General features: G+C 36.6%; 1 long non-coding RNA gene across 1 annotated transcript in view; it reads right to left on the bottom strand.

The window, feature by feature from the left end:
- Positions 1-1,941: 1,941 nt before the first annotated feature.
- Positions 1,942-26,750, bottom strand: part of LOC103349776 (uncharacterized) — a 231,861-nt gene continuing 207,052 nt past the window's right edge. Inside the window, exon 4 of the long non-coding RNA XR_011389007.2 lies at positions 1,942-2,245. This is a non-coding gene — a long non-coding RNA (uncharacterized LOC103349776). The remainder of the gene's footprint in view (positions 2,246-26,750) is intronic.

Genomic DNA, 26,750 nt, shown 5'->3' with positions numbered 1-26,750 from the left:
ACTGATAACAGTTTTAAATTTAGGCTCTGACCAAAGCCAAAGCAATTAGTAGCAAATTTCCAATGCATTAGTGAGCTGAACAACTCTTACCACTTTTGTTGCAGCATTTTTTAACTATTTGTCACCAGGTATTACTATGTTTCGTTGTATTAGCACTTTTAAGACTCATAACTGATGACCACAAAAGAAAATGAGACACTCTTCTGTAACAGTCCATAGAAAAAGGAAGACAGGAAGGCAGGAAGGCAGGAAGAAAGGAAGGAAAAGAAAAGAACAGTCTATGCCAAAATTAACTTGCTTGAAATAAGAAAATTTTCACTTTTATGAGGGTGATACTTCTGGTTTGTACCAAGCAGTCAAAATGACTTTACATGAGACTTTACATAATCAAAATGAGATTACATGAGACCTTGCTAAAGAGAGGACTAAATTATCAGCACTATGCTAAAATTAGTTGCAGTAAAATGATGAAGAGATATTAGCTAGCTATAAAGTTTGGGCCTGAGAGAATTTTTATTCTCTAAGTTCCTCCCAAGTCAATTTTTGTGCATTTACTAAGTGAAAAATTAGACCATTCCTTCCATTTCAAATGTGCAAACATATGGACATCTATGTCCACCCCATAAATCTAATGTCTTGAATTGTTTCCAAGAAAAGATCATTAGGCTGAGCCCATGAAAGCAACATTTATTTCTGGGAAACAAAATTCTCAGGCCAGGTTAAAGACAAAAAGTCTATAATACAATAATATCTCTTTTATTACCTACTATCCATTGATACTGCGCAAAAGGAAATAAAACAAAAGTGAAAGTGTTAAGAGAATAATCTGAGGGCAAAACTCTAAATTGAGAGCAATCAGTAAAGAAATATGGATGTGTATACAAGGCAATTTTGTCTTCATATGAGGATACAAAGAGAAAAGGGAGGGCTGCATGAAGCCCCAAAGGTAGATAACACCTAAATTCCTATCTGCCACGTGTTTACAAGGGATAAAGGAGACACCTCCTAAGTGAGTTGAAGTACTAGGTTGCCCAAGAACCTACTCTGCTAACAGGGCTAGAGCCATTACTCTAATTCAAGGGGAAACTATGAATACAAGCTATTGTTTAAAACCAATTTTATTTATCACCAGTGCATATTCATTATGTTGGAAGTTAAATTTGGCCATATCATCATACCACAAGATACTAGAGAAAGGGTGAACAAGACAATTAGAGAAAGGGTGAACAACCAACAGCATGTGTGCCAACACATGCTCCCCCTACTTGTATTTGTCAATAAAATTATGATGCAACATTGCCACATAAATTTGTTTAGACATAGTCTAAGCCTACTTTCACACTACATCCTGAGAGCTAGCAGAGTTGAAATTGCTACCGAGACAGCATGACTCACAAAACTTAAAGTATTTAAGATCTGGTTTGCCATCCACCGACCCAGATAAATTAGTTTTTTATCTAGATGCAGCAATATGTCTCAAAACTTGCACAATTGGAGCCGATGCTGTGGCATAGCAGGTAAAGCTGCCGTCTGCTGTGCTGGCATCCTATATGGGCACCAGTTCAAGACCCGGATGCTCCACTTCTGATCCAGCTCTCTGCTATGGTCTGGGAAAGCAGTAGAAGATGGCCCAAGTCCTTGGGCCCCTGCACCCGCATGGGAGACCCAGAAGAAGCTCCTGGCTCCTGGCTTCAAATCAGCATAGCTCTAGCCATTGTGGCCAACTGGAGAGTGAACCAGCGGATGGAAGACCTCTCTCTCTCTCTTTCTCTCTGCCTCTCCTTCTCTCTCTGTGTAACCTTGACTTTCAAATAAATAAATAAATCTTAAAAAAAAAAAACTAGCACAATTGCACACAAACTCAATGATTCAACAGAAGGATTCAAAAGTCTCAGAAGCAGTTATACTCAGAATAATATTTATTATAACAAAATGATATAATGCAGGGTCAGCAAAAGGAAAAGATGCATCAAGTAGAATTTAATCAGGAATATACAGTCATGAACCACATCAGCACGTTTTGATCAACAATGGATGACATATTCCATAGTGATGATGTAAGACTACAATGGAGCTGAAAAGTTCCTATTGCTTAATGACATCAAAGCCATTGTTAATCAAAACACAACTTAGGGGCCGGCATTGTGCCATAGCAGTTTAAGCCACCGCCTGCATCGCCAGCATCCTATGTGGGTGCCGGTTCAAATCCCGCTGTTCCACTTCTGATCCAGCTATCTGTTGTAGCCTGGGAAAGATAGAAAAAAAAAAAAAAACCACAACTTATTGGTCACAGGTTTGTGTTGACACTAGTATAAACTAAACTACTGCACAGCCAGTCATATGAAAATACAACAATCAAATTACATACAATCCATAATACTTATTAATAATAAGGATTTCTGCCTTATTGGTTTATATATTTACTATACTATATTCTTTTTTTAAACTTTTATTTAATAAATATAAATTTCGAAAGTACAACTTTTGGATTATAGCAGATTTTCCCCCATAATCTCCCTCCCACCCGCAACCATCCCATCTCCTACACTCTCTCCCATCCCATTTTTCATCAAGATTAATTTTTAATTTTCTTTAATTTATATACAGAAGATCAACTTAGTATATACTAAGTAAAGATTACAACAGTTTTCACCCACACAGATACACAAAGTATAAAGTACTGTTTGAGTACTACAGTTTTCACCCACACAGATACACAAAGTATAAAGTACTGTTTGAGTACTAGGTTTTATCATTAATTCACATAGTCCAACACATTAAGGACAGAGATACTACATGGGGAGTAAGTGCACAATGACTACTGTTTTTGATTTAACAATTGACACTCTTATTTATTACATCAGTGTAAAGCGAATGAAAAAGTACTGTTAAAAGTAGGAGGAAAAAGTTTGACTCAAGAACAAAAAGTAAACAAGATAAGGAGTTAAGTCTGTACAACCTTGGGTGAACACAGAGGCTGGGGAATAGAGGGTGTCCTCTGTTCTTCCAAATAACGTTCTAATCAAATTGCGTGGGAATATGGCGCTGGCCAGGGTTCACAGACAACTTTAAAAACATTTGCCTCTGGCCAATCGGCAAACACTGCTAAGGTTAAGGTCAGGTAAGGGATTACATAAGGAAAGGATATAAAAATAAGAAGAAACACAAATGAAGGTGATACTGATTGCTTTCCGAATGCTACATGCATTGCCCATGATGCTTTATTCCGGAGCTGTGGATTTAAGTTTCTAACGGATGGGAGACTTTGTAAATAAATCTTATCTTTCTACTTTCATGGGTATATGTATGTTTATTCATGAATTGAGCCTCTAATATTGAAGTGTGTGCACGGCACTTGGCCATATCACTATCTGGTCAAAACAGACAGTAATCACCCAAAGCTCTTGTCACGAGCTATGGAAGCCTCTTGAGTTCACAAACTCCAACCTTATTTAGACAAGGCCATATTCAAAGTGGAAGTTCTCTCCTCCCTTCAGAGAAAGGTACCTCTTTCTTTGATGGCCTGTTTTTTCTGCTGGTATCTCACTCACAGAGATCTTTCATTTAGGTGTGTTTTTTTTTTTTTTTTTTTTTTTTTTTTTTTTTTTTTTTCCACAGTGTCTTGGCTTTCCATGCCTGAGAAACTCTCATGGGCTTTTCATCTGGATCCAAATGCCTTAAGGGCTGATTTTGAGGCCAGAGTGCTATTTAGGACATCTGCCATTCTATGAGTCTACTGTGTATCCTGCTTCCCATGTTGGATCATCCTCTCCTTTTTAATTCTATCAGTTAGTATTAGCAGACACTAGTCTTGTTTATGTGATCCCTTTGACACTTACTCCTATCTTTATGATCAATTATTAACTGAAACTGATCACTTTGACTAGTGAGATGGCATTGGTACATGCCACCTTAATGGGGTTGAATTAGAATCCCCAGGCATGTTTCTAGCTCTACCATTAGGGGTAAGTCCGAGTGAGCATGTGCTGAACTGTACATCTCTTCCCTCTCTTATTCCCACTCTTATATTTAACAGGGATCTCTTTTCAGTTAAATTTAAACACCTAAGAATAATTGTGTGTTAATTAAAGAGTTCAACCAATGGTATTAAGCAGAACAAAAAAATACTTGAAGGAATAAAATAGTAAGCTGTTCCTCTTCAGTCAGGACAAGGGCTGATCAACTCATTATTTCTCCTAGTGTCCATTTCACTTCAACAGTTTTCCTTTTAGGTACTTGTTAGTTATCACCGATCAGGGAGAACATATGATGTTTGTCCCTTTGGAATTGGCTTACTTCACTCAGCTTGATGTTTTCCAGATTCCTCCATTTTGTTGCAAATGACCGGATTTCATTTTTTTTTACTGCTGTATAGTATTCTATAGAGTACATATCCCATAATTTCTTTATCTAGTCTTCTGTTGATGGACATTTAGGTTGATTCCAGGTCTTAGCTATTGTGAATTGAACTGCAAAAAACTTTGAGGTGTAGATAGCTCTTTTATTTGCCAATTTAATTTCCTTTTTGTCATTATTTTTGGTTACACTCCTACTACTTACAAAGACAAGTTTACTGTAAAACAATCAACTGTGTTATCCCTGAATAGCCCTTAAAATTTTATGTTTACTTCATCTCTTCATTGCATTAAGAGGCCACATTATGTTATTGATCAGTAACATCTAGGTTTGTATAAGGAAACTATGATATTGACCTAATGGCAATGTAATGATACATTACTCAGAATGTGTCACCATGATTAAACAATGCCTCACTGTATTTCTAAAGTCTTCTCTTAGGGAAGTTGCACAGAATATTCTCTTTCTCCAATAGTGAACTGTAGTGCATGAAAGTGTTTTGTCAGGCAGGCCCCCTGACCCCTTTTCAGAGTGCAAGACTTTTGTAGAGGTTTGGTCACATTGTGACACTGATCTGCATGACTATGACTAGCCATGACTACTAAGAACTCTAGACTACCAGAAGGAAACCAGCATCTACTAAAAATTATATTACATGCACAAACTATCTTGGCTACAAAATAACTTTTCTGCTGGGAAAAAGAGGGAACATCCAAGCTCTACAATGCTAAAAATTGATCAAGGATCAGCCACCCCAGCATTTTTGCCTGAAAATATACCTGCATTGAACCACCAGGCCTGATGTATTATCTCTTTCCAAGTTATGGACACAGCCTCAGGTGGCCTTCTTGAATAGAAGATGGAATATACTTTGTACATAAGTCTCAACAAATCTATACTTAAAGAAGAATGCTTATAGATGTTAGGTAGTCAAGTGCTAATCAGCAGATGTTTGCTCTCCAGCAACTTTTTGCCCTAAAGAAAATCTGTCATTCTTCTGGAGAACCGCACTTCAGCCGTGCTTATTTTACTTTTTAATTAGTTTTTAATGGATTCAATGTTATTTGTAGATGCAATTCTAAGAACTTAATGGTTTTTTTTGCAGACTGACCCTCTGTTTCATAGTTGAATCATAAATGGCTTAAGCTTGCCAGTTTACTTTAATTATCTAGTCGCAGTCAGTTCTTTCAGAGATGATTATGTGATCAAATTTGTGACAAGAGAGCATTTTTAAGGCAATTTTTGGTAAGAAGGTATCCTTCTGTTCTTTGAAAATTATTCTTTGTAAATATGCTGCGTTCTCACTCTGGTTTAATATTTAATCATGTGACCTGGAAGCTTTCTGATCAGTTTGGTATTATTTAAGATAATTTGTATGATGTCAAAGCCTAGAAGTAGAACTGTGAAAGATGTTTAAACAAATCTGAATCGGGATTGGTGTTGCTATTAACATACATCTTAAATGGCAAAGTACCATCATTCCTGTTGAGAAAACCAAAACTCAGAAAAGTTAAATAATTTGCCTATACTCACAATAAAGGCAACTCCATGAGTCAGCAGTAGTTCTCTTTCTGTGTCTAAAACATGCAAATTTTTCTTCTAATTCATGCAGCCACTAGATTATTAGTTTCTTATAGAGCTGATCCTGCACCCTGACTAAAATCAGCTGTGCATTTGAGGCATATTAGGCATTCAGATAATATATACATAGAGATGTCTGTGGCATCAAAGGTCTTGTAGCTATTCCATCTTTACTAATTGGCAAACACAGACCCTGAAACTGAAAATGGAATGGAGATCAAAGTGACCATTCTTTTGTTATTGTAATCTCTTCCTCCTCTTTAGCCCCCTCAGACATTTTATTTCATTTTTTCCCCAAGAACATACACAGAATGAAACAAATATCTGTCGTGTGCTGGGAAAAACTCCATATTTCCGGTTCAAAAGTTAGAGCTGGGGGCTGGCATTGTGGTGGAGCAGGTAAAGCCACAGCCTGCAGAACCAGCATCTCAATATGGGTGCTGGTTCATGTCCCAGCTGCTCTACTTCTGATCCAGGCCCCTGCTAAGGCCAAGGGAAAGCAGAAAAAAATGGTGCAAGTGCCATCCACATGGGAGACCTGGAAGAACCTCCTAGCTCCTGGCTCCAGCCTGGCCCATCCCTGGCCATTGTGGCCAAATACAGATTGAACCAGTGAATGGAAAAATCTTTCTCACCCTCTTTGTCTCTCCTTCTCTCTCTCTGTAAATGTTTCTCAAATAAATAAATATTTTTTAAAAAAATCAGAACTGAATAAAAACAATTAAGTGGATTTATTTTCTTGTAAATACCATGTCAAATGATCTTATGAGGTTGGTCTATAATATATTTGTCAAATAGTCACACTTATGTATCATCTCAATTAGTTTATATAGGAAAAAAACTACCACATATATCCTGAGAAAGTAAAAGGTAAAGTATAACTGTGGGGTGAAAATCTTTTCAAACATCCTCATACTGTGGGTCTATTAAAAGTGCAAAAAGATTAAAGATGTAATATAAAGATCTGTATTTAAATGACTACAAAAACTGTTTAAATGGAGCTGCCTAGGGTACATCAGTAGCCCCTAAATGATCAAAGGTTTTTGCTGCAGGCAAGGTCCAAAACCACCTGCATATATAAAGAATTTAGATGACAGCACTGATATTATTCACGTATATTGATACTTCTTGAAAAAAATGTCAGATGTAAATATAAATACACACATGCACACACAAAAAAAACTGACAGAAAGCAAGTATATTGAGAATTAAGGTTGTAACTCAGCTGCCAACTCTTCCCTTTGCCTTTTGTAGATGTCAATGTTATCTACAGGAAGAAGAAAATTCAGGTAATATTTGAAGTTAAAAGATTATTCTTTCACTTACAATGGAAAATCCCAGGCAAAACTATAAGATTGGTATGTTTTTCCATTTTCACCTAAACTCTATAATTGAGGGAAAAGTGTGTAAAAGTAGTTTAGAGTATTGTTTTACATACTTTTTACCAACAACAGAAACACATCATAAAATAGATTTTGTAGTCCACAATTTATATGGCTACACAGATAAACTATAATTTTGGATATTTATATATTTATTATATTATATTATATCATATTACTATATTACATATTGATTTTATATATTATTATTTGTAAAATATATTATATTATATTAGTATTAGTAAATTATTTTATATTATATTATATCAGTGAAATATATGATTTATATAATATATGTTTTATAAAATATTATATATGATAATTTATATTTATTTCACATGTAATTGTGATATAGTCTATATAAAATATGTATTTGAAACAAAGTTATGCAAACAATATCTACCTATAATTTAATGCATTGACTTACTTTTTTTTATTATATTCTCTTCTTTTTCATCTTTGCTAAATGCAGGTCACAACTTGACTTACCAAACTAATTTCAAATCTACTAATGGGTTTTAATTCACAAATTAAAAAGGAAATAATTTGCACTGTGGGATAAACATCTATTTACTTCTGCAGTTTGCATAACAGGATAAGGACTGACTGAAAGATGCTAGATGGAGGGGAGGGGTGCCAAGATGAAGACACAGCAACAAGATGATCTCAGTCACGTGGGGCAAAATAGATAGTTAAAAAGAGAAAAGATACACTCCAGAGATACAGCCATGGGGAATTCATGAAGGGAAGCATGGGAGAGCAACAGACACCGGGCAGGTCCACACCTAAAGAGCAAATAGGAAAGGGAAACCACAGAGGCTCAGGCAGGGAGATTGGCGCCAGCCCAGCCGACCAGGTGAGATGGGAAATCAAGGGTCCACGGAGCTGCAAATAGAAACAGAAGGGAGAGCTTGGAGAATTGCTTTTGAAGTTACACATGGAAAGAAACAGAAGATATAGAGGAACAAATAAAGAGATCAGGCACCCCTCTGCCCAACTCTTTCCTCTCCCTCACTCCACCCAGAACTGCAGCTGCCTGGGAGAAGCCATTTTGTTTATCTACATTTTTTAATGTAAGCTGGGGACTGTTGCCTTTGCCTGCCGTGCACAAGCCCATCAATAGTGGGGCAATCTCACCACACCTCCCACCCTAAGAACAAGGACCAAAACATTCTAGAAGAATTTCTTCACCACCATGTTAGCTGTATAACAAGAAGTCCTGAATATCAAAAACTCAAGCTCGCTACATCCACCATTGTGAAGTGAGCTAGGCTCCAGTAGGTGGGGCTCCATGCTTCCACTTGCAATACACAGATGCTTCGCAGCTTATAATAGGGGGAAACCTCACCACAAGAAAATCTCCACAGATTAGAGGTGCAGTTCATAAAGCAAGGCGATATACTCCTGAACACACCAGAGATTAACATCAGGGCTTCCCACAACTGTGAGGAAAAGGGCGGGTCATGCTAATAGAATTGAATTATCTCCTCTAACGAAAAAAAACAAGAGAAAAACTAGAGAGCCTCGTGGGGGCCTTACACTGGATACCTGCTATACCCTGGAATACTTAACAGAGCAAACAGGACACATCCAGCATGCATATCCTGGAACTCACTGAAAGTATAGACATCCCACTAAATCATAATAACACAAATTAAAGAGAGATGCAACCAGAGGGGAAAAAAAAGAAAAAATGCACAAATGCCAGAAAACAAATTAAGAACACTAAATAAGAATAGGCAAGGCACTATGAGCCCCCAAAGGAACGCTATAACACTACAATAATAGAAGGTGAAGATGAAAAGATTAAGGATATGCCAAAAAAGGAATTCATGAAATTAATCATCAGATTACTTAGAAACAATCTGAAGGAAATTCATGATTTAATTGAAAAATTCTCCAAATAAATTGAGATATTAAAGAGAAGTCAGAATGAAATGCTAGAAATGAAGAATTCAATAGATCAAATAAAAAATGCAGTGGAAAGCCACAGAATAGGTGAGACAGAAGAAAGAATATCAGAACTAGAAGACAGATTTCTGGAAATATTACTGTCAGATCAAAAGAAAGATAAAGAATTTAGAAAATTAAAAAACACTGTTGAAGATCTACAAGACACTATCAAATGACCCAACATACAGATTCTAGGAGTTCTGGAAGGCATGGAAAGACAGAAAGGATTAGGAGGCCTTCTTAATGAAATAATAACATAAAACTTCCATAATCAGGAGAAAGGAAGAGACATCCAAGTGCAGAAAATACACAGAGCACCCAATAGACATGACCAGAAAATGTCTTCACCATGACACATTGTAGTGAAACTCTCCACAGTAAAACATAAAGAAAAGATCTTAAAATATGCACAAAAGAAACGCCAAATCACATTCAGAGGAAACTCAATCAGACTCACTGCAGACTTCTCATCAGAAACCCCATAGGCAAGGAGAGAATGACAAGATATATTCCCAGTCCTAAGAGAAAAAAAAAAAAAACAGTCAATCCAGAATACTGTACCCTGAAAAATCTCATTTTTAAATGAAGGAGAAATAAATATTTTACCCAAAAAATAGAAATTGAAAGAATTCATGACTACCCACACAGCCCTACAAAAGATGCTCAAGGATGTGCTATAACAGAAACATGGAAAAAACATCATAATGTAAGAAGATAAACATAGAAAATGACACAACAAAAGTAAAAAGGAAACCAATAGTAAAAAATTAGGACTGACAGAGCAAAGTCAGTACTTAACAATAGTCACCTTGAATGTAAATGGACTCAACTTTCCAGGTCAAAGACACAGACTGGCTGAGTGGATTAAAAAAGCGAACCCAGCCAGCACCGTGGCTCACTAGGCTAATCCTCCACCTATGGCACCAGCACCCCGGGTCCTAGTCCCAGTTGGGGTGCTGGATTCTGTCCCAGTTGCTCCTCTTCCAGTCCAGCTCTCTGCTATGGCCCCAGGAAGGTAGTGGAGGATGGCCCAAGTGCTTGGGCCCTGCACCTGCATGGGAGACCAGGAGGAAGCACCTGGCTCCTGGCTTCGGATCAGCGCAGTGCCAGCTGTAGCAGCCATTTGGAGGGTGAACTAATGGAAAGGGAAGACCTTTCTCTCTGTCTCTCTCGCTCTCACTAACTCTGCCTGTCAATAAACAAATAAATAAATAAGAGAACCCATCCAATTGCTGCCTACAAGAAATGCACCTTACCAACAAAGATGAATGCAAACAGAATGTGAAGGGATGGAAAAAGATAATCCATGCAAACAGAAAAACAAAACGTTCTGGTGTAGCCATCCCAATATCAAACAAAATATATTTTCACATAAAAACTGTTAAAAGAGACAAAGAAGGACACTATGTAATGATTAAGGGATCAACTCAACAGGAAGATTTCACTATTATTTGTATATGCACCTAATTACAGGGCACCTGTCTATCTAAAAGAAATGTTAGTGGATTTAAAGGGAGATATAGACTCAGATACAATAGTAATGGGGGACTTCAATACCCTACTTTCAGCAATGGACTGATCAACCAGACAGAAAATCAACAAGAGAACAACAGAGTTAATCAACACTATAGACCAAATGGACCTAACAGATATCCACAGAGCCTTCCACCCTATAGCCACAAAATACACATTTTTCTCACTATTGCAAGGAACTTTTTCTAGGGGTGACCACATGATAGGCCATACAGAAAGTCTCAGCAAATTAAAAAAAAAATTGGAATCATACCAAGTGTCTTCTCAGGTCAAAATGCAATGAAGCTGGAAATCAACAACTCAGGAATCTCTAGAACAAATGTAAACACATGTAGACTGAACAAGATGCCCCTGAATGAACAGTGGGTCATAAAGGAAATCAAATGAAACACTGAAAAATATCTGAAACAAATAAAGAAGACAATACAACATATCAAAACTATACATCACAAATTGGAAAAGAGGAATTCAGACTATCTCTATTTGCAAATGACATGATTCTATATGTACAGGATCCAAAAGCATTGTTAAGAGGAAAGTCTATAGCAGTTGGTGCCTACATCAAGAAATTGGAAAGGCACCAAAGAAATGAGCTATCAGTGCATCTCAAGGGCCTAGAAAAACAACAGCAAACTAAACACAAAACTAGTAGGATAAAAGTAATAGTTAAAATTAGAGAAGAAACCAACATATTGAAACCAAAAAAAAAAAAATACAAAAGATCAGCAAAACAAAGAGCCGGTTTTTGAAAAAATAAACAAATTTACAGACTATTGGCCAAGCTAACCAAAAAAGGAGAGAGAGGATCCAAATCAATTAAATTAGAAATGAAAATGGAAATGTAAAAAAAGAAACCACATAAATAAAAAGAACCATCAGAAATTACTACAAAAAATTTTATGTCAACAAACTGGGAAACCTAGAAGAAATGCATAGATTCCTGAACACATCTAAATTGACCCAAAAAACACACAGAAAACCTAAACAGATCCATTACCAAGTCAAACTGAATCAGTAATAAGGACCCTGCCAAAAGAGAAAAGCCCAGGACCAGAAGCTTCATGGTTGAATTCTATCAGACATTTAAATAAGAACTAACTCCAATTATTTCAAGTTATTCAAAACAATTGAAAGGGAGGGAATCCTCCAAAATTCTTTTCATGAAGCCAGCATCACCTTAATTCCTAAACCCCGAAAAGACACAACAAAGAGAACTACAGTCCAATTTCCCTGATGAACATAGACACAAAATCCTCAACAAAATTCTAGCAAATTGAATCCAACAACACAAAAAAAATCAGAAAGATCATTCACCCCAGCCCACGTAGGATTTATCCCTGGTAGGCATGGATGGTTCAACATTTGCAAATCCATCAATATGATACATCACATTAACAAACTGAAGAAAAAAAACATATGATTATCTCAATGGATGCAGAGAAAGCATTTGATAAAATACAACACCATCATCATGAAAACTCTGAGCAAACTGGGTATAGAATGAACATTCCTCAACACATTAAGGCAATTTAACACACCCACAGCCAGTGTCCTATTGAAAAGGGGAAAGCATCCTGACTGAGATCCAGAACCAGACAAGAACCCCAATTCTCACCATTGCTATTCAATACAGTCCTGGAAGCTTTAGCCAGAGCCATTTAGCAAGAAAAAGAAATCAAAGGGATTAAAATTGAGAAAGAGGAATTCAGACTATCCCTATTTGCAATTGACATGATTCTATATGGAGGGGATCCAAAAGACTCCACTAAGAGACTTACTGGAACTCAAAACAGAGTTTGTTAAAGTAACAGGTTAATAAATCAATATACAGAAAACAGCAGTGTTTGTATATAAAGAAAATACCATGGCTGAGAAAAAACTTCTATGATCAATCCCATTAACAATGGCTACAAAAAATCAAATACCTTGGAATTAATTTAACAAAGTATGTAAAAGATCTCTATGATGAGAATTATAAAACATTAAAGATTGAAACAGAAGATGATACAAAAAAATGGAAAAATCTTCCATGTTCATGGATTGGAAGAATCAATATCATAAAAATGTCAATTCTTCCAAAAGAAATTTACAGATTTAATGATATACCAATCAAAGTACCAAAGACATTTTTCTCAGATCTAGAAAAAAAAATGATGTTGAAATTCATATGGAAACACAAGAGACTTTGAATAGCTAAAACAATCTTCTACAACAACAACAACAAAAAAAAAACAAGCAGGAGGCAGAACAATAGCAGATTTTAAGACATACTACAAGGCAGTTATTTTCAATACAGCCTGGTACTAGTACAAAAACAGATGGATAGACCAATGGAATAGAAAAAATGCCAGAAATCAACCCAAGCATATGCAATGGACTTATGTTTTACCAAGAATCTAAAACCAACCCCTGGAGTATGGACAGTTTCTTCAATAAATGGTACTGGTAAAACTGGATTTCCACATGTGGAAGGATGAAGCAGGGCCCCTATATTACACCTTACACAAAAATCTATTCAAAGTGGATTAAAGACCTAAATCTCTGACCTGATGCCATCAAATTATTAGAGGACATTGGGAAAACCCTGCAAGACACTGGCACAGGCAACGAGTTCTTGGAAAACACTTCAGAGGCACAGACAAGCAAAGACAAAATTAACAGATGGGATTACATCAAATTGAGAAGCTTCTGTGCTACAAAAGAAACATTCAAGAATTTGAAGAAGTGAATGACAGAATGGGAGAAATTGTTTGCAAGCTATGCAACTAATAAAGGATTAATAACCAGAATATACAAAGAGATCAAGAAACTCCACATCAACAAAACAAACAACGCAGTTAGGAAATGGGCAAGCAGATATTTTTCAAAAGAAGAAATCCAAATGGCCAACAAATACATGAAAAAACTTTCAGAATCACTAGCTGTCAAGGAAATGCAAATCAAAACAACAATGCAGTTTCACCTCACCCTGGTTAGAATGGCTTTCATACAGAAATCAACAAACAACAAATGCTGGTGACGATGTGAGGGAAAAGGTACCCTAATTCACTGTCGGTAGGAATGTAAACTGGTAAAACAACTATGGAAGACAGTGGAGATACCTCAGATCTGAATACAGACCTACCAAATGACCTAGCAATCCCACTCTTGGGAATTACTCAAGGGAAATGAAATCATACTAAAAAAGTTATCTGAACCCCATGTTTATTACAGCTCAATTCACAATAGCTAAGACATGGAATCAACCTAAATTCCTATCAGTTGAAGACTGGATAAAGAAATGATAGGATATGTACTCTATAGAATACTACATAGAGGTAAAAAAAAAATAAAATAAAATCCAGTCATTTGCAACAAAATGAATGAATCTGAAAAACATCATACTTAGTGAAATAAGCTTCGCCCAAAGTGACAATACCATATGTTCTTCCTGATCTGTGAGAGCTAACAGAGCACCTAAAAGGAAATCTGTAGAAGTGAAATGGATGCTTTGAGAAGCAATGACTTGAACAGTCCTTGTCTTGACTGTTGGGGAACAGGTGGTTTTTTTTGTTGTTGTTTTGTTTTGTTTTGTTTTTTGTTATTTGACAGGTAGAGTTATAGACAGGGAGAGAGAGACAGAGAGAAAAGTCTTCCTTCCATTGGTTTACTCCCCAAATGGCCATTACGGCTGGCGCTGCGCCGATCCGAAGCCAGGATCCAGGTGCTTCTTCCTGGTCTCCCATGTGGGTGCAAGGGCCTAAGCACTTGGGCCATTCTCCACTGCCTTCCTGGGCCACAGCAGGGAGCTGGACTGCAAGAGGAGCAACCAGGACTAGAAACTGGTTTCCATATGGGATTCTGGCACCACAGGTGGAGATTTAACCAAATGAGTCACGGTGCCGGCCCATTTTTCTTCTTAATACTACTTTTTGAACTCATCACTTAACAGAGTTAATCATATGTGTATAAAGACACTTGAAAATAGAACTCAGTAAAAAATAAGGGTGGAAATAAGAGAGGGAAGAGGATGTGTGTAACTGTAAAACTGTATAGTACTGCATACATTTCTATACTTACTTCTAAGGGTACAGTTTAAAAACTTGCCATGGTACCTCAAATTTCATTAAGCTGGGTGGTAAAAATGCCATCTTAAGTATTAAATTGATAATATTAAGTATTAAAGTGATCAATTAGATAGGATTAAGTGTTAAAGGAATCACATGAATAAGACCAAGTGTTTGGTAATAATAATAGATAGAATTAAATACAGAGAATGTTCCAACATGGGAAGAAGTCCACACAGAAAACTCATAGAATGACAATCGCTCTAAATAGCACTTTGACCTCAAATCAGCCCTTAAGGCATTCTGGTCTGGCTGAAAAGCTCATGAGAGCATCTCAGGCATGGAAAGCCAAGACACCAAGGCAAAAAAATGTCCTACATGAAGGATCTCTGTGAATGAGATCCCAATGGCCATCAAAGAAGGATGTACTTTTCTCTAAACAGAGGAGAGAAACTTCACTTTGGTTATGGCCTTATCTAAACACTGATGGAGAGTATGGATTCAAAGGCTTCCATAGCCTTGGCAGCTCATATCAAGAGCCTTTGGTGATCACTGATGTTAGCATCATACATAAGATTGTTAATTATTAAGTTAACAAGAGGACTCACTATGCACTTACTTCCAATGCAGGATCTCTGTCTACAATGAGTTATATTATGAGAATTAACTATAAATCTTTTTCTCAACCAGTCATGTGTGTGTGCAAATTGTTGAAAACTTTACTTAGTATAGTTTATAGAGTTGGTCTTCTGAGTATAAAGTTAATGGAAATGAATCTTATTGGAGAATGGGACAGAGAAAGGGAGAGGGAGGAGGTGAGATGGGAGTTGGGGCAGGAGGGCAGATATAGTCAGAAGAATCACTATATTCTTAAAGTTGTACTTATGAAATTTGTACTCATTAATTAAAGGATTCTTAGAAAAAATTCTTTAAAAAAATAAAAACAAATTAAAAAAAATTAAAGATGCTAGATAGTAAATACAGTACACTAGTAAGGACTCAGAGAATAATTATTTGAAATATTTCCTTGAATTTGGCAGATTTTTCAACTACAGTTTTTTCTTCTTACAAAGCTAATGACAAGACTATTGATTTTTTATTTCCTTGCAGTTATATGTGACCTCTAATGTAAACCACTTCAAAACCTGGCTTTAAATATTCCATGCATAATGCCCCACCTTCTACCCTGATAACTGAGGCATAATGACATAGCAGGCTTAAAAGTTAAGCATTGACAATAGAAAATTCCATAAGATGAAACAAATCTGAATATCTTTTTTTTTTTTCTTGACAGGCGGTGCACCGCGCTGATCCGATAGCAGGAGCCAGGTGTTTCTCCTGGTCTCCCATGGGGTGCGGGGCCCAAGGACTTGGGCCATCCTCCACTGCATTCGCGGGCCACAGCAGAGAGCTGGACTGGAAGAGAGGCAACTGGGACAGAATCTGGCACCCCAACCGGGACTAGAACCCGGTGTGCCGGCGCCACAGGGCCACAAATCTGAATATCTTAACTATTGTTCTAATAGTTTTGGATTTTTGTGTCAAGACCCAAAGTCTTGAAGTTTTGTTTATTATAGAAGCTAGCATTAATTTCAAAAATATATATTCTTTTTTAAAATATTTATTTATTTGAAAGTCAGAGTTACACAGAGTTACACAGTTAATGGAAAAGCAGAGAGAAAGAGAGAGAGAGAGAGAGAGAGAGAGACTTCCATCCGCTGGTTCACTCCCCAATTGGCCGCAACGGCTAGAGCTACGCCCATCTGAAGCCAGGAGCCAGGAGCTTCTTCTGGGTCTCCCACTTGGGCGCAGGGGCCCAAGGACTTGGGCCATCTTCTACTGCTTTCACAGGCCATAGCAGAGAGCTGGATGGGAAGAGGAGCAGCAGGGACTAGAAACGGCACCCATATGAGATGCTGGCACTTTAGGCCAGGGCGTTAACCTGCTGTGCCACAGCGCCGGCCCCCCAGAAATATGTATTCTATCATTTCAGAAAGTACTAATGCATTTCTCTTAGGAAACAATAGCAGGTCTTGCTGGTCATGGAAAAAATGCCTTATGAAGAACTGCCTCACAAGGAAGAAGCAGTAACCTTACCTTGGTCAGAAATAATTCATTTCATTTCAAGATTCTTTTATGTCAACTCTTCTTCATCTGATTTTCAGATTTTTTGTTCAGTTTCATTTTTCACAACTTTATTTTACATTCCTATATGAGTATAAACACTTCAACGGTGTTTATACTCTGGCTTTTTTCCATGTTTCAAATCTTAATAAACTCCTTTTATCCTTCAGCCATAACAAACACATTAGCCATAAATGAGATGATGATACAAGTAAAAGGAGAAGGAGAAGAATGAATCCAGGGTAGTCCATTTCTATCACTGTGTCTCTCTCTTTGTGATTCTCTTTCTCCAGATATAACTTTGTATACACATTAAAAGATTTAACTTTGTATACACATTAAATAAGAAGAGGTAAGTTAATGGTGAGAAAATACATGCTACAGCATCATTATCAATATGAATAATTTGTCTAATGAAGAAAGATATTAATACAATCTTTTCAAAGTTTTATTTGCAGAAGTGTAATGTGACTTGGTTCAAATCTTTGCTCCAAACTATATTAATTTTAGAACACTGATAACTGAAAATTTTTGATTCTTAGTTTTCACACTGTTGAAGACAGACATTACCTAGAGTGTTTAAAATGTGTATATTTTCTAGCAAATAGTAAGATCTCAATAAATCATATTAAAGACATGAGACCACTGTCAAATAAGAAAGAATAAATATAAATAGAGCATTTAAATTTACAAAAAAATACATTGTTCTTCTATAAACATGATATTGCATTTCATAGAAATTTTAATTGGTAGAACTGAATGTATTGTATGAGATAGCTGCTGGTGTATATCGAATTCTGTATTGTCACAGATAATTTTACAAAACCTTAAATCTTCAAGCTTAAATCTCAGTTCTTGAGATTACCTTTTAGGTGCTCTTTAGTTACCACAGATCAGGGGGAACATATGCTATTTATGCTTCTGGAACTGCATTTTTCAGCAAGTATAATGATTTCCATTTGCATCCATTTTGTTGCAAATGACAGCTTTTCATTTTTTTACTTCTATGTAGTATTACATGGTGTACATATTCCATTATTTCTTTATCCAGTCTTAAATTGAAGGACATTTGGGTTGATTCTATATCTTAGCTGTTGTGAATTCAGCTGCAGTAAACATGAGGGCACAGATAATTCTGTCATATGCTGATTTTATTTCATTTGGGTCATATGGTAGGACTATATTCAGATTTCTGAGGTATCGCCATATTTTCTCCACAGTGACTGCGCCAGTTTGCATTCCCATCAACAGTAGATTAGGGAATCTTTTTCGCCACATCCTTACCAACATTTGTTGTTTGTTGATTTCTGTATCACAGTCATTCTTACAAGGGTGATGTGAAACCTCATTGTGGTTTTGAATTGCATTTTGCTGATGGCTAGTGATCCTCAGCATTTTCTCTTATGTCTATTGGCAACGTGGATTTCCTTTTTTTGAAAAATGCCAGTTCAAGTCCTTTGCCCGTTTTTTAGCTGTGTACTTTGTTTTGCTGTTGTTGAGTTTTTGAGTTATTTATATATTCTGGATATTAATATTTATCAGTTGCATATGTTGCAAATAATTTCAGCCATTCTGCAAGTTGCCTCTTCACTTTGCTGAGTGTTTCTTTGGCAGTACAGAAGCTTCTCAATTTGATTTAATTCCATTTGTCAATTTTGGCTTTTATTGCCTATGCTTCTGGGGTCTTTTCCAAGAGCTCTTTGCTTAAGCCAATGTCTTACAGGGTTCCCCAGTGTTCTCTAATAATTTGATGGTATCAGGTCATCGATTTATGTCTTTGATCGACTTTGAGTGTATTTTTGTGCAAGGTGTAAGGTAGGGGTCTTGCTTCATATCTCTGCATGTGGAGATTCAGTTTTCACAAAACTATTTGTTGAAGAGACTATCCTTGCACTAAGGAATGATTTTAGCTCCTTTGTCAAAGACAAATTGGTTGTAGATGCATGGATTGGTTACTGAAGATTCCATTCTGTTTCATTAGTCTATTCATGTTTTTGTGCCAGGACCTGACTATGGAAACTTAGAGCTTTCCGTGTGCTGGGGACAGATCTTACAAGGGCTCAAAGGACACACTATGAAGTTGATCAGTATTCTGTATGGTGTGTGTTCCTGGGTGGGTGGAGTGGAAAGGTACTGTGAGCTCACTCTAAGCCACAAATTGCCTTGTTCATTTTGGCACAGAGAAGGGCTGGGATTATGAACACAAAAGTTAGCTCCCACATCCTCTTCCTTTACTGATCGTAGCCAGAGAAGCTAGGCAATGCCAAAGTTGGGTATCACTCTGGACTCGTGACTCACTTAAAATGATGGCCAGAGCTCACTAGCCCATCCAGAACACACCCTTAGAACTCTAATGGAAGCCTCAGGCACAGCACCAAGGCACATTTCCATGAAAAAGATTTTAACTAAATAAAAAAAAAACTCAGAGGAGATAACAGGTTATCCCCAAGATGCATAAAAACCAAGATAGAAACAAAAGAAGGAAAGCAATATGACTTCCCAAAAGGAAACCAATAATACATTAATACTGAACTATGAAGAATGGGAGATTGATGAAATTAATGAAATGGTAGTCAAATGAATGATTCTAAGGTCGGTCAAGAACACAGATAAACAGATGCATGAAAAAAAGAAATCTGTACATCACATGGGCAAGGAATTCTGCAAAGAGATGGAGATACTAATGAAAACTCAGATGAAATATTAGAAAATAAATGTTCAATAAACCAAATAAAAAATAAAGTGCAAAACTTTAACAACTCAGTGAGGCAAAAGAAAGAATATCTGATGTAGACAACAGGTGTTTTGAAATATCTTAATCAATTACAAAAAGAAAAGAAGAAAAATTGGAACAGCTGATAATAGTGTTTGGGATGTAGGGTTGCCATCAAGTGAACAAATATTGTCTTGAGACTTCCTGAAGGCATGGCAAAAAAAGAATGGCTAAGAAAACTCATTCAATCAGTGAAATAACAGGGTTGTTTCTCGAATTTAGAGAAATATTTGCACATCCAAATAAAGGAAGCACATAAAACCCCAAATAGGCATGATCAGAAATGATCCACACCATGGCACATAATAATCAAACTTTCAAAAACAAAACATAAGTAGAATAGCCTGAAATATGCAAGACAGAAACACCAAATCATCATTAAAACATATAGTATCAGACTAACTGCAGATTTCTCAACAGAAACTCTACAGGCCAGGTTACTAAAGAGAAAGAGGCCAAATCCTAAAAGAAAAACTGGAAACCCAGAATAATTTACCAAGTTAAGTATTCATTCATAAATTAATGTGAGATAAAGACCTTCCAAGAAAATAAAAAATTGGAAGAATTTGTCACCACCCAGCTGCCTTACAAATGATACTTAGGATGGAATAAACATAGATATAGAGAGACATCCACTATCATGAAAGAATGTGAAGGCAGAAAATCTCCTAGTAAAAGAAAAGAAAGATTAAAAATAAACAATAGGGATATTCTTGGAAAATGGCAGGTCCAAGTTATTACTGATATACTCTGAATGTAAATGCACTATTCTCCAATGAAAAGTTACATTGTGACACAGCAGGTAAAACCACCATCTATGATGCCAGCATCATATTTGGTGCCAGTTCGAGTCTCAGCTGCTTCACTTCCAATCCAGCTCACTACTAATAGCCTGGGAAAACAGCAGAAGATGATGCAAGTGCTAGGGCCCCAGCTACCAACATGGGAGACCCAAAAGAATTTCCTGACTCCTGTCTTTGGCATGGCCCAATCCTAGCTATTGCAGTCATCTAAGGAGTGAACTGGTGAACAAAAGGCTTCTCTCTCCAATTGCATTCATTTTGTTGTGAAATATGGAATATCATTCTCTTTTATGGCTGAGTTGTATTTTGTTGTGTACATATACCACAATTGCATTATCCAGTCATCAGTTGATGGACATCTGGATTGTTCTATTTTAGCTATTTTGAGTTGGAATGAAGCTGGACATTAACAACAAAAGAAACCCTAGAAAATTTACAAACACATGGAAACTAAACAACATGCTCCTGAATGAACAGGGAGTCATAAAAGAAATCAAAAGTTCCCTGAAATGAATGAAAATTAATGCCCAACATATAAAAACTTACATTATACAGCAATATCAGTGTTAAGAGGAAAACCTAAAGCAGTTACTGTCTACATCAAAAACTGGAATGGTATCAAATAAATAATCTAGCAATGCATCTCAAGGACCTAGAAAACTCAGGACAAACCCAAAATTAGTAGAAGGAAGAAACCATAAATATTACAGAAGAAATAAATACAATAGAAATTTAAAAATTATCTAAGTTTGGTAAAATGAAGACTTGTCTTTTGAAAAAAATCTACAACCAAGAAATCTTTAATGTTTTTTTTAATTTATTTGACAGGTAGAGTTATAGACAGTAAGAGAGAGAGACAGAGAGAAAGGTCCTCCTTCTGTTGGTTCACGCACAAATGGCTGCCACGGCCTGTGCTGTACCGATCCAAAGCCAGAAGCCAGGTGCTTCTTCCTGGTCTCCCATGTGGGTGCAGCGGCCCAAGCACTTGGGCCATCCTCCACTACCCTCCTGGGCCACAGCAGAGAGCTGGACTGGAAGAGGGGCAACTGGGACCAGAACCCGGCGCCTATATGGGATGCAGGTGCCGCAGGCAGAGGATTAACCAAGTGAGCCATGGCGCCGGCCCCCCAAATCTTTGACAAATGAGCTAAAATCACCCCCATAAAAGCGACCAGTCTCTCTAATAAATGGCGTTGGGAAAATTGGATCTCTGTATGTAAAAAGGTGGAACAAGACCCCTACCTTACACCCTATACAAAAATCAACTCACAATGGATCAGGGATCTAAACTTAAGATTTGAAATCATCAAATTACTATGGGAAAACATAAGAGAAAAACTATAAGACACTGGCATAGGCTAAGACTTTGGGTTTCTTTTTTTTTAAGACTTATTTATTTATCTGAAAGGGAGAGTTACAGAGAGGCAGAAGCAGAGACAGAGAAAGAAGGGTCTTCCATTGCTGGTTCACCCCCTAAATGGCCACAACAGCCAAAGCTGGGGCAATCCAAAGCTAGTAGCTGGGAATTTTTTCTGGATCTCCCATGCAATTGCAGGGGCCCAATGGCTAGGGCCATCTTCTGCTTTCCCAGACCATTGCAGAGAGTTGGATTGGAAGTGGAGCAGCTGGTACTCGAACTGGCACTCATATGGGATTTCAGCACTGTGGTGGCATCTTTACCTGCTATCCCATAGCACAGCGCTTTCAAAGACTTCTTGGATTAAGACTCTAGAAGCATAGACAACAAAGACAAAAATAGACAAATGAGATCACATCAAGTTAAGAAGCTTCTGAACACCAAAGGAAATGCTCAATAAAGATGCAACATCTGATAAAAGATTAATATCCAGAATACATAAGGAGATCAAGAAATGCAACAACAAAACAAGCAATCCAATTAAGAAACATGCGAAGAATATGAACAGGTATTTTTTAAAGGATGAAATTCAAATAGCCAACAGATACGTGGAAAAATCCTCAAGATAACTAGCCATAAGAGAAATGCAAATAAAAACCGCAATGAGGTTTCACCTCACCCCAGTTAAAATGGCTATCAAAAATAACAAATGAAGAAATAACAAATCCTGGTAAAGATGTGCAGAAATAGATACCCTAATAAACTGTTGGTGGCAAATAAATTCATACAACCATTATGGAAGACAGTACAGAGATTCCTCAGAAATCTCGAAATAGATCTACCATTTGACTCAGCCATTACAATCCTGGGAATTACCCAAATAAAATGAAATCAGCATATGAGAGAGTTATCTGTACTCCCATGTTCATTGTAGACAACTCAAAATAGCTAAAATAGAATCAATCCAGATGTCCATCAACTGATAACTGGATAATGAAATTGTGGTATATGTACACAACAAAATACAACTCAGCCATAAAAGAGAATGATATTCCATCTTTCACAACAAAATGGATGCAACTGGAGACCATAATTCTCAAATAAAACCTTTTTTTAAAAAAATAGCATATGTGCTTTCACGTATGAACACTGCAGTTCAATAAAAAGCATCTTCCTCCCTAAACCAATAAAAATAAAATAAGCAAAATTGATAAACCACTGACACAATGATCCAAAAATGAGGGACATGACCCTAATTAGAAAAATCAGAGATGAAAAAGATATGTAACAACTAATACCACAGACATACACCTAATAATTAGCAATTATTACAAACAGCTATATGCCAACAAATCGGAAAATCTAGTAGAAATGGATATATTTCTGAATGCATACTGTACTTACACATATAGTTTTCCAAAACTGAGGCATGAAGACATAAAAAATTTGAATGGACCAGTAATCAAGATTTAAACTGAATAAATAATAAAGAGCTTCCCCTCAAAAAAGAAAAGTTTAGGACTGAATGGATTCATTCTTCAATTCTACCAAGTATTAAGGAAGAATTAACACCAATACTTCTTAAACCATTCAAAAAACTGAAAGAGAAGGAACCCTTCCAAACTCATTCTATGAGGCCAGCATTATCTTAATTCCAAAACTGGAGAAATACAAAACAAGGAAGAGAACTTCAGAGAAACATCTCTGATGAACACAGATGCAAAAATCCTCAACAAAAAACTAGCTCTTCAAATCACAAATGTCAAATAGATTACCTGTCTAAACCAAATGGGATTAATAACAGGGATCCAACAAATGCAAATTTAAAAATGCGACACATCACATAAACAAATGAAAGATAAAAACTCTATGATTATCTCAATAGATACAGAGTAAGTATTCGATATCCTGTCATAATAAAAATAAAACTTCAAAAAATTGGGTATAGAAGGAACATCCCTCAACCAATCAAGGTAGTATACAGCAAACCCATGGACAGCACTATGTTGAAAGGAGAAAAGCTGGAAACATTTCCACTAAGATCTATATCCAGACAAGAATATCCACTTTCATGATTATTCTTCCATATACTTCTAGAAGCGTTAGCCACAGCCATTAGGCAAGTAAAAGAAATCAAAGCTATAAAAATTGAAATTGATGAAGTAAAATTATGCTTGATTGCAGATGACCTGATCCTTTATATCAGGGAACCAAAACTCTCTAATGAGAAACCATTGGAACTTATCAGAGAACTAAGCAATTTCAGGATACAAAATCAACCCACAAAAATCAATAGCATTCATACACACCAATATTGCTCTGAGAAAGAGCTTGTAAGATCAGTCACTATCACAGCCCTGAAAAATATTTTAAATAACTTCAGATAAATTTAACAAAGGATGTGAAAGAGCTCTACAATGAAAATTAAAAACATTAATGAAAGAAATAGAACAAGACACACAAAAAGGACAAATTTTTTATGTCGTGGATTGGAAGAATTAATATCATCAAGATGACCACACTACCCCAATCAATTTACAAATTCAATGATATGCCAATCAAAGTAGTAAGAACATTCTTCATGGAACTGGAAAAATAATTCTAATAATTCTAATATTCACATGGAAACTCCAAAGATTCTGAATAGCAAAAGTAATCTTACACATTAAAAACAAAGCTAGAGGCATCACAATATAAGATTTGAAGGCATACTGCAGCAGTGCTATAATTAAAACAGCTGGTACTGGCACAACGTAGACATGTAGACCAATGGAACAGAATAGAAAGTCCATACATTAGTTCACACATCTGCAGCCTACTAACATTTGATAAGTGAGCTAAAATCACTCCCTGTAGAAAGGACATTCTCTTCAACAAATGTCTTCGGGAAAACTGAATTTCCACATGCAAAAGTTTGAAACAAGACCCCTACTTTATGACTTGTACAATAATTGATTTGTAGCAGATCAAAAATATAAACCCAGGCTTGAAACTGTAAAATTAATAGAAAAACATAAGATAAATGCTATAAGTCACTGGCCTAGGTAAATATTTTTTGGATAAGACCCCAGAAGCACAGGCAATAAAAGCAAAAATGGACAAATAGGATTACATCAAGCTAAGATGCTTCTGAATACTAAAGGAAACAATTAACAAAGTGAAGAAGCAACCAACAAAATGAGAGAAAATAATTACAAACTATGCATCTGATATAGGATTAATATCCAGAATACATTAGGAGCTCAAGAAACTTAATAAAAACAAAACAGCCAAGTTAGAAAATGCTCAAAGGACAAGAACAGGTATTTTATGAAGGAAGAAATACAAATGGCCAAGAGATACATGAAAATTTGCATTAAATCACTAGCCACTAGGGAAATGCAAATAAAAGCCACAATAAGTTTTTACTTTATCACAGTTAGAATGGCTATAATCCAAAAATCAAAAAAATAACAAATTCTGTTGAAGAAATAAATAAAAAGTATCCCTGGGGCCGGCACTGTGGCTCATTTGGTTAATCCTCCTCCTGCGGCACCAGCATCCCATATGGGCACCAGGTTCTAGTCCCGGTTGCTCCTCTTCCAGTCCAGCTCTCTGCTCTAGTGAGGGAGGGCAGTGGAAGATGGCCCAAGTGCTTGGGCCCCTACACCTGCATGAGAGACCAGGAAGAAGCACCTGGCTTCTGGCTTCGGATCGGTGCAGTGCGCACACTGTGGCAGCCATTTGAGGGGTGAACCACCAGAAGGAAGACTTTTTTCTCTGTCTCTCTCTCTCTCTCAGTCTATAACTCTACCTGTCAAATAAAAAAAAAAAAGTATCCCTTAAGGCACTGTTGGTGGGAATGAAAGTTTATACAAACATGGAAGATAGTAAGCAGATTTTCCAGAAAACTATAAAGAGATCTACCATATGACCCAGCTATTCCATTCCTCCCAGGAATATATTTCCAATAAATCCCCAGGAAATTAAAGCATCATATGAAAGTGTTACTTGCATTCTCATGTTTATAGCAGCTCAATTCACAATAGGTAAGCTATGGAACCAATCTAGATGTCCATTAACTGATGACTTGATAAAGAAAATGTGACATATACACATGAACAAATATTATCTACCCATGAAAATAAATTAAATCCTGTCAGTTTCAACAAAATGAACACAACTGGAGATGATTATGCTAAGTGAAATGAGCCAGATTCAAAAAATTATCACATTTTCTCTTATTTGTGGTAGTTAATATAGAGTATAAAAATTGTGTGAAATCAGATCATTTGTTATATAATAACAAATATTGCTTCAGTGAATCATACCATGTGATGACAACATACTCTTATTTCACACAATAATAAGAATAAATGGGGAAATACTGAGGACTCTTGGAGTACTAATAATGCTTTGTTCTTTATTTGAGTGTTGGCTATGAGTATGATCAGATGACAAAAATAATTATTCATGCCGGCCTTGTGGCACAGTGGGTAAAAGCCACTGCCTGTAATGCCGCATCCCATATGGGCACCAGTTTGTGTCCCTGTTGCTCCACTTCTGTTACAGCTGACAGCCAAATGCCTGGGAAAAGCAATTAAAGATGGTCCCAGTGTTTGGGATATCTGAATGAAGCCCCAGTTCCTGACTGTGGCCTTGCCCAGTGGTGACCACTGTGGCCAACTGGGTAGGACACAAACAGTTGGAAGATCGATTCTCTCTCTCTCTCTCTGTAACTCTGACTTTCAAATAAATAAATCTTAAAAAAAAAAAAAAAACTTCATTGTATTTAAAAGAAAAAAAAGAAACTGCCAAATATCACTGAGAATATTGAACAATGGAAACTATCACAATCTTCTG

Source organism: Oryctolagus cuniculus, chromosome 5, assembly GCF_051225735.1.
Source record: "Oryctolagus cuniculus isolate XC-2025 breed Fujian yellow rabbit chromosome 5, ASM5122573v1, whole genome shotgun sequence".
In the NCBI taxonomy this organism is placed as follows: domain Eukaryota; kingdom Metazoa; phylum Chordata; class Mammalia; order Lagomorpha; family Leporidae; genus Oryctolagus; species Oryctolagus cuniculus.
The sequence above is the reverse complement of the archived record's forward strand: the minus strand, read 5'-3'. Positions and strand labels throughout refer to the sequence as shown.